A 9,869-nucleotide genomic window follows, 5' to 3' on the forward strand; every position below is an offset into this window, starting at 1 on the left:
AAACACATGTTATTTTATTGAAAGAAAAGCAAACAACTAAAACACACAAAACATACTAAAAATAAAAGAAAGCGATAAAAATCTCCTCCCACACTTAAACCGAACATTGTCCTCAATGTTTCGATATGAGATAGGGTAGGAGTAACCTGAAAGAGAGAGAATTATGGCTGATCACCGACACCGTCACTGCCCTGGTCAGGATGCTTGGGTCGACGACTCCTGCTACGACGGCTAAGACCTTCCTGCAGCTGCCCAGAGATACCTAAGAGAGACCCCTGGATGGCCTCGATAAGTGCGAAGTGTCGCTCATTATCCTGTTACTGGCGATGTTGCTCATTAGTGATCGCAAGCAAGGACTCCGTGATAGTCCGATGTGTGCGCTCAGTGCGCTGCTGGGAGGCGACCATAAAACTCATATTATCAGTAAATTGTTGGTTTATGGTATTTAGAAGGCTGTCATGCCTTTCTTCCCGAGCCAGGTGCTCGTGCCACATCTCCTCAGTGATGTAAAAACTGAGAGTGGTACCTGCAAAATGGTCAGAAGAAGAAGATGCAGTGTGTGTAGGTGATGCAGTGTGTGTAGGAATATCATGAGCAGGGGGCTGGTCGTGCCGGTCATACTCATCAAGGTCCCTTGCCCATCGTGCATAGGGACATTAGATGGCAAAGGACCGGTAAAAGATGGAGCATCGAGATCATATTTCTAGTTCCTTGCATGTCACACATCTGTACACCGAGAGCAAGGTAAAACAACACTCGGTATAGCTACACCATGGATCATGAGGTTATAACCTCGTTGTACCTTGCACAATTTCATATCCTTCAAAAATTTCAAGTTAATGGTGCGGTGAGGGAGCGGTTCTAAGGTAGCTAACTCAACGTTGAGATTGAGTGCTCTAGCAATAGAAGTAATTAATCCACCAAAAGAAATGGTTCCTCTTTTTTTCAAAATGGCAGATATATGTGGAAGCATAAAAGGAACAAGATTGATCCTTCGATTAGTAAGGCAACCCTGTAAAAATAGTAACTCGCGAGCATTTACTTTATTAGAATTTTCCCGACCAAAAATAGTACATGCCAAAAGATATCGAAAAATACAGATGGCCGGGTTATGAATAGTGGAGGCTAAAATTCCTCCAAAAGAAGTGGCAGCGACACTCGATAGTCTATTCCAAAAGTTAAATGCTTTGAGTGCCCATTCTGCATATAAGGGTGTCTCACAAATGGCACGCTCTCCGTAAGGCATTCCTAACAAACCTGCTAAGGTGTCGGTAGTGTAATCATATTCAACGTTGAACATTCTAAAACATACGGTACCAACCGCGCTAGCAGTGCCAAGATGAACGATGTAAATTAGGGAACTTAGAAATTCCCTAGTCAGCCTATCATAGGTGGGTTCCTTACTAGCAAAAATCTCATGCAGTCCTAAATTATCTAGCATATGAAAAACACTATGATACGTCCCTAAAGTATACAAACAGTCCTCATCTACATACCTGGTGGCGAGAATTTCCCGTGTTTGCAACTTCTGTAAAATTTTGTTCTAACGCTCTCCAGGTTTCCCTCCGCGAAGGATGATATTGTTGAATTCCATTCCAGCCATTGATGGTGAGTGAAGAGAAAATGGGGTTTTATGGTAAGGAAGTGAAAATGGGATTGGAATGGGTTTTTGGTGGAGGAAATTGATTAGTGAAGTCTGGGAATGTGATGCGGTGCTTTTCACAAGTATACGAACGCGTCAGAGTAATATAAAAGATTATCGAATCCACAGAGACCAAGTGTCAATCTATCGTTTATCTGTTGTTATGGTGTTTATCAAAGGCAATCAAAATAAGTGTTTTTGGAGTGTGCAATGAAAAGTAAAGTGTTGAATAAAGATTAATTAATAAAGACAGGGTCGAATGTAATTCACATAATTAATTGATAATCCAAGTACTTGCTAATAGAGCTACTTATGGCAATGTTTCCTACTTTGAAAAGAACTAATTTAACGGGAACTGTCGCTTTCGCGTATTCAGAACCGAGTTGTACTCCCTAATCGGACCCTCTTATTGTCACTTATAAAAAGGCGCGCATTGCGTTAGAGTAGTAAACCTATTTTTAAGAAATATAGTATCTTGACTAAGTTGAAAAGTATTATAACCTGGATTTCTTAACCAAAAGAGGTTCTCACGAACCAGACTCTAAACTTATAAACGCGTCCGAAAATAGTTTTAAAATCTCTTTTCTTCTTCATGTTAAAAACTCCTAATGAACTAGACAAAACGCTTTCGCTGTTTTTGAAATAGTTAAAAATAATTAAGTTTAAAAAGACGTTGGACGGCTTTCGATCTTACCCAACGGAATTGAAGTGCGGGAAAACTTAAGTTGAAAGTTAAAATAGCCCTTAAGTGTTTCTAAGAACAATTGTACGAATTATTGGTTCAATTAAGATCCTTACATTCTAACCTTTTGGATTTAGTTAGACATGGTAAAGTAAAAGTGCATTAAAGTAAATAAAAGTAGTGCGAGTGCGGAAAGTAAATAAAAGTAGTGCGAGTGCGAGGAAATTAATAATTTAAAGCGAGTGCGAGGAAATAAATAATTTAAAGCGAGCGCGAGGAAATAAACAAAGTAAAGCGGGTGCGAGGAAATAAACAAAGTAAAGCGATTGCGGGAAATAAATAAAGTAAAGCGAGTGCGGGAAATAAATAAAGTAAAGACAAGTAATAAAAACCTGCTCCAATCGGAGGGCTGAGTAAATTGCAATGCGGAAATGAAAATGGCGGCAGGATTAACTTCCTTCCAAAGTGCTCCAAACTCGATTACAGACTCTATCACAGACTTGATTACACAATTGTGGTAACACTCCAATGCGAAGCGATTACCACTATAAAATACTGAATATATGCCTAAGTGAAACAAATTTGCTTCTGAGTTTGCCTCTGTTCTAAGTTTGGATCATTGTAAAAGTGAATTCGCGTTTCTATTTATAAGCAAGTAAAAAGATGGAAATGACTTGGATGCCCTTCAACTTGAAAATATGAGGGAACCGTTTTTCCTCTTGTGGCGCCCGCCACTAGGCCATGGCGCCCGCCACAAGCACAATATGGGGCGCCTTAGTGGAAGTAGTGGGAAAACGTGGGAGTTGATGGAAGTTGAGTTTGACACGTCATGGCAGGGTCTATGGCGTCAGCCATGGGGTAGGCCACAAGAACAAAATGCTAAATTTTAGGGTTTTTAGCCCTTTTTCACTCCTTTTCTCGATCGGGGCTCCGATTAAAGTAAAAACCTGAAAACAAAGGAAAACACGGTAATAACACAATAAAATGACAATAAAACAACTAGAATGCATGTGAAATCGGAGTCGAAAATACGTAAATTTCAGTGTTATCAAACTCTCCCACACTTAAACCTTTGCTTGTCCTCAAGCAAAACATTAAAAAGCTCGTGAAAGAAAAACTGGTGTAAACGAGTGCTTCAGGTAAAAATTCTAAGTTCAAGTCGGGATGCAGTGATAGGTACTAACTGAGTGAACTAAGGGTATCATGATGACACTAATCCGCAAATACGGACATAAACTTGATTCCTATATTAACCAACCCATATTATCCCACAATACCTAGGCCTGCCTCTTCATCTCTTTTTGTGTCATTTTCATTCAGGCGCAATCACATTAAGCCCGTTATCCGTACATGCTTCATAGTAGAGTGGCCTGTTAGTGATTATGATCTGAGCATGGGGTTTCTGGCACATAAATATGTGTAAACCCTTTTATTGGACCCAACTGTAGTTGTGGGGGATCGGATCGTAATCCGTCCTACCGAGTTCAGTGCCAGATACCTCTGAACCAACTAACAGTGGGTAAGCTTTTCTTTTTCTTTTTCTTTTTCTTTTTGTAGCAATTTTTTTTACAATTCTTTGGTTTAAATGACTTTGTGAGGGTCACCTATACCGGAGTTGCCTTTTTGCTTTCTTTTATATTTTTGTTTTTCTGGATCATTCACTTATTTGCATCGGTCCCCTACGTAGAGGATGCGTAGGTCGGAGCTGACTGCTGAGATAAACTACTAAGGACTTATACGGAAATGATGATTAAGGCCATGGTATATGGGGTTTCGGGAATGATTCCTATATTTACGAAGCTTATGGTGCTAAAACAGATACTGATGTTTCACAAAGTTCTCCCAAGTCACCGCATCCTTACTCAAAACATGTCTTTAAAACCTGAAAACTCTCGGAATAACACTATTTTCTTTTGCAAAAAAAATTTCGGTGGGGCTAAAGGTATGGGGAGGTAGGATTGTACTAAAGATCTACTATATTTGGTGACTCGTCAAACTCATGCATTATACTAAAAAGCAAAATAAACAACTAAAAGGAAATAACAATAAATAAACTATCTAAAAACAGCAAAGAAAAAGCGATAAAGGAAAAACGAGAAAAGCAATAAAGAAAAGACGATAGAGTCTCCTCCCACACTTAAATCAAACATTATCCCCAATGTTTCGAAATAAGATAAGGGAAGAGTTACCTGACAACCTATTGCTGACCACTAGTGCCCTCGCCATCCTGAGGTGGACGACGGGATCAGGTACGACGACGGTCTCTCTGATCCATCCTCGCATGCAGGGCATCCTCTCGATGCAAAATATGATAAAATAAAATAAAAATAAAATTAAATAAATGCGAAAAAGTAAAATGAAAGAAAAACCATGGGTTGCCTCCCACGCAGCGCTTGTTTAACGTCATTAGCTTGACGATTAGAATTTATACACCTGTAGTAGTAGGGATTGGTGGATCAATCAAGGTGTGGCTTGAGTAGTATGCTGGAATGTCTCCTCCTTCGTAGAGCTTCAGTCTTTGTCCATTTACAATGAATGAACTACAGGTATCGTTCTTGATTTCTACGGCCCCGGATCTCAGAATCTTGGATACTTTGAAAGGACCAGTCCATCTTGAACGTAGCTTTTCAGGGAAGAGTCGCAGCCTAGTGTTGAAAAGGAGAACAGAATCACCTATATTGAAGTTTTTCTTTACTATTCTTTTGTCGTGATAGGCTTTTGTCCTCTCTTTATATATTTTTGCATTCTCGTAGGCCGATTGCCTAAGTTCTACTAATTTATGAATGTCTAGGGTACGCTTTTCTCCAGCGGCTAGGTAGTCTAAATCCAAAGTTTTAATGGCCCAATAGGCTTTATGCTCAAATTCGAACGGTAAGTGACAAGATTTTCCATAGACTAGTTGGTAAGGAGTAGTTCCTATAGGGGTTTTGAAAGCGGTTCTATAGACCCATAATGCTTCTTGAAGCTTCTGAGACCAGTCTCTCCTAGAAATAGAAACAGTTTTCTCTAAGATTTGTTTTATCTCCCTATTAGATACTTTTACTTGGCCACTAGTTTGTGGGTGGTACGGTGTTGCTACTCTATGCCTAACTCCATATTTTCTTAAAAGTTTGTCAAATATTCTCGATATAAAGTGTGATCCTCCATCGCTTATGACTAAACGTGGTGTTCCAAATCTAGGGAATATATAGTTTTTAAATAGTTTGATTACTACCCTAGTGTCGTTTGTGGGTGCAGCTATAGCTTCAATCCACTTAGACACATAGTCTACAACTACTAAGATATACCTGTTTCCTAAGGATGGTGGAAAAGGTCCCATGAAATCTATACCCCATACGTCGAAGAGTTCTACTTCCTGAATGTTTCTTAGAGGCATTTCATCACGTCTTGAAATGTTTCCAGTGCGTTGGCATCTATCACACTTGACAATGTAAGCATAGACATCACGCCACATGGTAGGCCAGAATAGGCCAGCTTGAAGAATCTTGGCGTATGTCTTAGAGGTGCTCGCATGTCCATCATAAGGTGCAGAATGACAATGCTCGATAATACTATTTACCTCTTCTTCTGGAACGCAACGGCGAAAAATGCCATCTTTACCCCTTTTGAAAAGGAGTGGTTCGTCCCAATAGAAGTTTCTCACATCGTGGAAGAATTTCTTCTTGCGGTGGTAGTCAAGATCAGGGGGTACTATATCAGCAGCTAGGTAATTAACGAAATTTGCATACCAGGGTACGTTACTTATTGCTAAAGAATTTTGGGGGTGCTCATAAGGATCTAGGTTATTATCTTCAATGGTTTCTACTCTAGCGATCAGTCTATCATAGGCGAAGTCACCATTTATGGGTACTAGTTCAGGTTTTAGATGTTCTAACCTAGAAAGGTGATCGACTACTACATTTTCAGTGCCTTTTTTCATCTCTTATATCTAAATCAAACTCCTGTAGTAATAGAATCCATCGGAGTAACCTGAGCTTGGCATCTTTTTTACTTAATAGGTAACGAATGGCAGCATGATCGGTGTAAACTATAATTTTTGCTCCTACTAGATAAGATCTAAATTTGTCTATAGCGAAAACTACAGCGAGTAATTCTTTTTCAGTTGTTGCATAGTTAAGTTGGGCAGCATCTAGGGTTCTACTGGCATAATAAATGGCATGTAATTTTTTATCTTTCCTTTGTCCTAGAACGGCTCCAACTGCATAATCACTAGCATCGCACATTATCTCAAAAGGTTCTGATCAATCTGGTGGTTTCATAATGGGTGCAGATACTAATGCTTGTTTTAAAAGATTAAATGCGTTATTACATTTTTCATAAAAATGAATTCAGCATCTTTCATTAAAAGTCCGGTTAACGGTTTGGTTATTTTGGAGAAGTCCTTAATGAAACGCCGGTAGAATCCAGCGTGTCCAAGAAAGCTTCGGACTTCTCTGATGGTTTTTGGGGGTTTTAGGTTTTCTATAACTTCTATTTTAGCTTTATCTACCTCTAAACCTTTTTCGGAAACTATATGTCCTAAAACTATTCCTTCGGTTACCATGAAATGACATTTTTCCCAATTTAGCACGAGGTTCACCTCCACGCATCTCTCCAGGATTTTCTCAAGGTTAGCAAGACAATTGTGGAAATCGAATCCGCAAACCGAGAAATCATCCATAAACACTTCCATGATACCATCTAGGTAATCTGCAAAGATTGACATCATGCAGCGTTGGAAAGTAGCTGGGGCGTTACAGAGGCCGAACGACATTCGTCTGTAGGCAAAAGTTCCATAAGGGCATGTAAAGGTAGTTTTTTCTTGATCTTCGGGGTGAATAGGTATTTGGAAAAATCCAGAGTATCCATCTAGATAACAGAAGTAAGAGTGTCTGGCTAGACGCTCCAACATCTGGTCTATAAATGGTAAAGGGAAATGATCCTTCCTAGTTGCTTTATTTAATTTTCTATAATCTATAGACATCCGTCATCCTCCTTCTAAATGTTTTGCTACATGTTCGCCTTTATCGTTTTGCACGACTGTGATGCCTCCCTTTTTAGGTACTACATGCACAGGGCTCACCCACTTACTATCCGAGATCTGATAGATTATACCTGCCTTAAGTAACTTAAGAACTTCCTTCTTAACAACATCACTCATTATAGGGTTTATTCTTCTCTGATGCTCCCTAGAGGGTTTTGAATCTTCTTCTAGCGAAATCCGATGCATGCATACGGATGGGCTTATACCTTTCAGGTCAGAGATATTATATCCTAAGGCTGAGGGATGTCTTCGTAAAACGTCTAAAAGTTGGTTCGTTTCCTCATGGCTCAAGGTAGCGCTAACTATCACTGGACGGTTCATCTTTTCATCGAGGAACTCATATCTCAGGTTCTTAGGCAGTTCCTTAAGTTCTAAGGTTGGTTTCTTAGGGCATGGCAAAGGATCTGGGGTAAGGGATAAACATTCGTAAAGGTTATCATCGATGTAAGGTTCTTTAAAGTCATCATCTTCCCTTATGAGAGTTGATGGTAACTTAATTGTTTTTATAATTTCTTTTTGCTCTAATTCTCTAACATATTCATCAATGATATCTAAGGCATAACACGAGTCTCCCATCACAGGTGCCATAAGAAATTTCGAAAGTATATATTCTATTTTGTCGTCACCTACCTCAAATGTCAACTTTCCTTTCTTGACATCTATTATGGCTCCTGCAGTCGATAAGAATGGTCTACCTAGAAGGATTGGTATATCATTGTCCTCTTTGATGTCCATGACAACGAAATCAGTAGGGATAGATAACTGACCTATCCTAACAGGAACATCTTCTAAAATGCCTATCGGATATTTAACAGATCTATCGGCTAACTGAAGTGACATCTTAGTGGGTTGTAATTCTCCTAAGTTTAACCTCTCACAAACTGCTAAAGGCATTAAGATCACACTAGCTCCTAAGTCTAGAAAAGCTTTATCGATGATATGATTACCCAGAAGACAAGGAATGGAGAAATTTCCAGGATCTTTATCTTTCTTTGCTAATTTTTCCTCGGAAATAGCATTACATTCCAAAGGCTTCGGATCGTCAAGTCTACGTTTGTTGGTAAGGATGTCTTTGAGAAACTTTGCATAAGAAGGTATTTGGGTGATGGCTTCTATGAAAGGGATTTCTACATGAAGTTTTTCTATAACTTTAATAAATTTTTGATACTGTTTATTGATCTGGGTTTGTTTGAGTCTTTACGGATATGGTATATGTGGTTTATACGGCGGGGGTGGTACATAAATTTTATCTTTAGGTTCTTCTCCTTTCTCTCGACCTCCCTGGTTTTCAGATTCCTCTGGTTCCTTTACTTTGTCCGGGGGTTTGGTACATTCCTTAGAAGTTTTGGGTTCACTCAATCTTGGGTTTGGTGGCTCATCATAAGCGTTCCCACTTCGTAGGGTAATGGCATTGGCTTGTCCTCTCGGATTTTGTTAGGGTTGTCCAGGGAATTATCCTCCAGGTGTAGTCTGAGGGGCTTGGTTTAAAGCTACCTGAGAGATCTGGGTTTCAAGCATCTTGACATGAGTAGCTATTTGGTCAACCTTGGTTCCTAACTGAGTAATCAATTCATTAACATGAATGTTTTGGTTCATGAACTCCTTCTTTTTTTGGGTTTGAGCGGTGATAAAATTTTCCATAATTTTCTCAAGGCTCGGCTTTGGTGGTACAGGTTGCATAGGTTGATTTGATCTAGGGGCTTGATAACTAGGTCTCGGAGGTGCATTATTTTGAATAGGGTTATTGTTTTTATAGGAGAAGTTCGGATGATTCCTCCATCCAGGGTTATAGGTATTCGAGTATGGGTTCCCTTGGGTGTAGTTCACTTGCTCAGAGTGGGTTTCATTTAATAGACTGCATTCTGCAGATTGGTGTCCTTTGGTTCCACATATCTCACAATCCGACGAAACTGCGGCTACAGTATTCGGGTTTGTGTACATATGTTCGACTTTGAGGGCTAATGCATCCATTTTAGCTTGCATCATGTCTATAGAGCTTAGTCCATGCACTCCTCCTTGGGCTTCCTTCTTTTCAACTGTCGCTCGTTCGACTCCCCATGATTGATGGTTTTGAGCCATATCTTCAATGAGGGCACTAGCTTTAGGATAAGGTTTGTTCATCAGAGCACTGCCTGCGGCAGCGTCGATGGTCATCTTTGTGTTATGGTGAAGTCCATTATAGAAGGTTTGAATGATTAACCAATTTTCTAAGCCATGATGTGGGCATGCTCGTAACAACTCTTTATATCTCTCCCAAGCTTCGAACAACGATTCTCCTTGGTTTTGGGTAAATCTAGTTATATGGTTTTGAAGAACAACGGTCTTACTCGGGGGAAAATATCTAGCAAGAAATACTCTTATAAGGTTATCCCAAGTCGTAATGGAATTGGGTGGAAGGGAATCTAACCATGATAGGGTTTTATCTCTGAGGGAAAAAGGAAATAATCTTAAACGTATTGCCTCAGGAGAAGCTCATTGGTTTTAAAAGTATTTGCTAATTGAAGAAATATTTTTAAATGTTG

General features: G+C 39.5%; 1 non-coding gene across 1 annotated transcript; it reads left to right on the forward strand.

Annotated features, from left to right (window-relative positions):
• The first annotated feature begins 9,556 nt into the window (after positions 1 to 9,556).
• On the forward strand, positions 9,557 to 9,663 carry LOC127108824 (small nucleolar RNA R71). Its single transcript, XR_007796334.1, has one exon. It is a non-coding gene; the product is annotated as a small nucleolar RNA R71 (small nucleolar RNA).
• The last annotated feature ends 206 nt before the right edge of the window (positions 9,664 to 9,869 follow it).

The sequence above is a fragment of the Lathyrus oleraceus genome, chromosome 7, assembly GCF_024323335.1.
Source record: "Lathyrus oleraceus cultivar Zhongwan6 chromosome 7, CAAS_Psat_ZW6_1.0, whole genome shotgun sequence".
Taxonomy (NCBI): domain Eukaryota; kingdom Viridiplantae; phylum Streptophyta; class Magnoliopsida; order Fabales; family Fabaceae; genus Lathyrus; species Lathyrus oleraceus.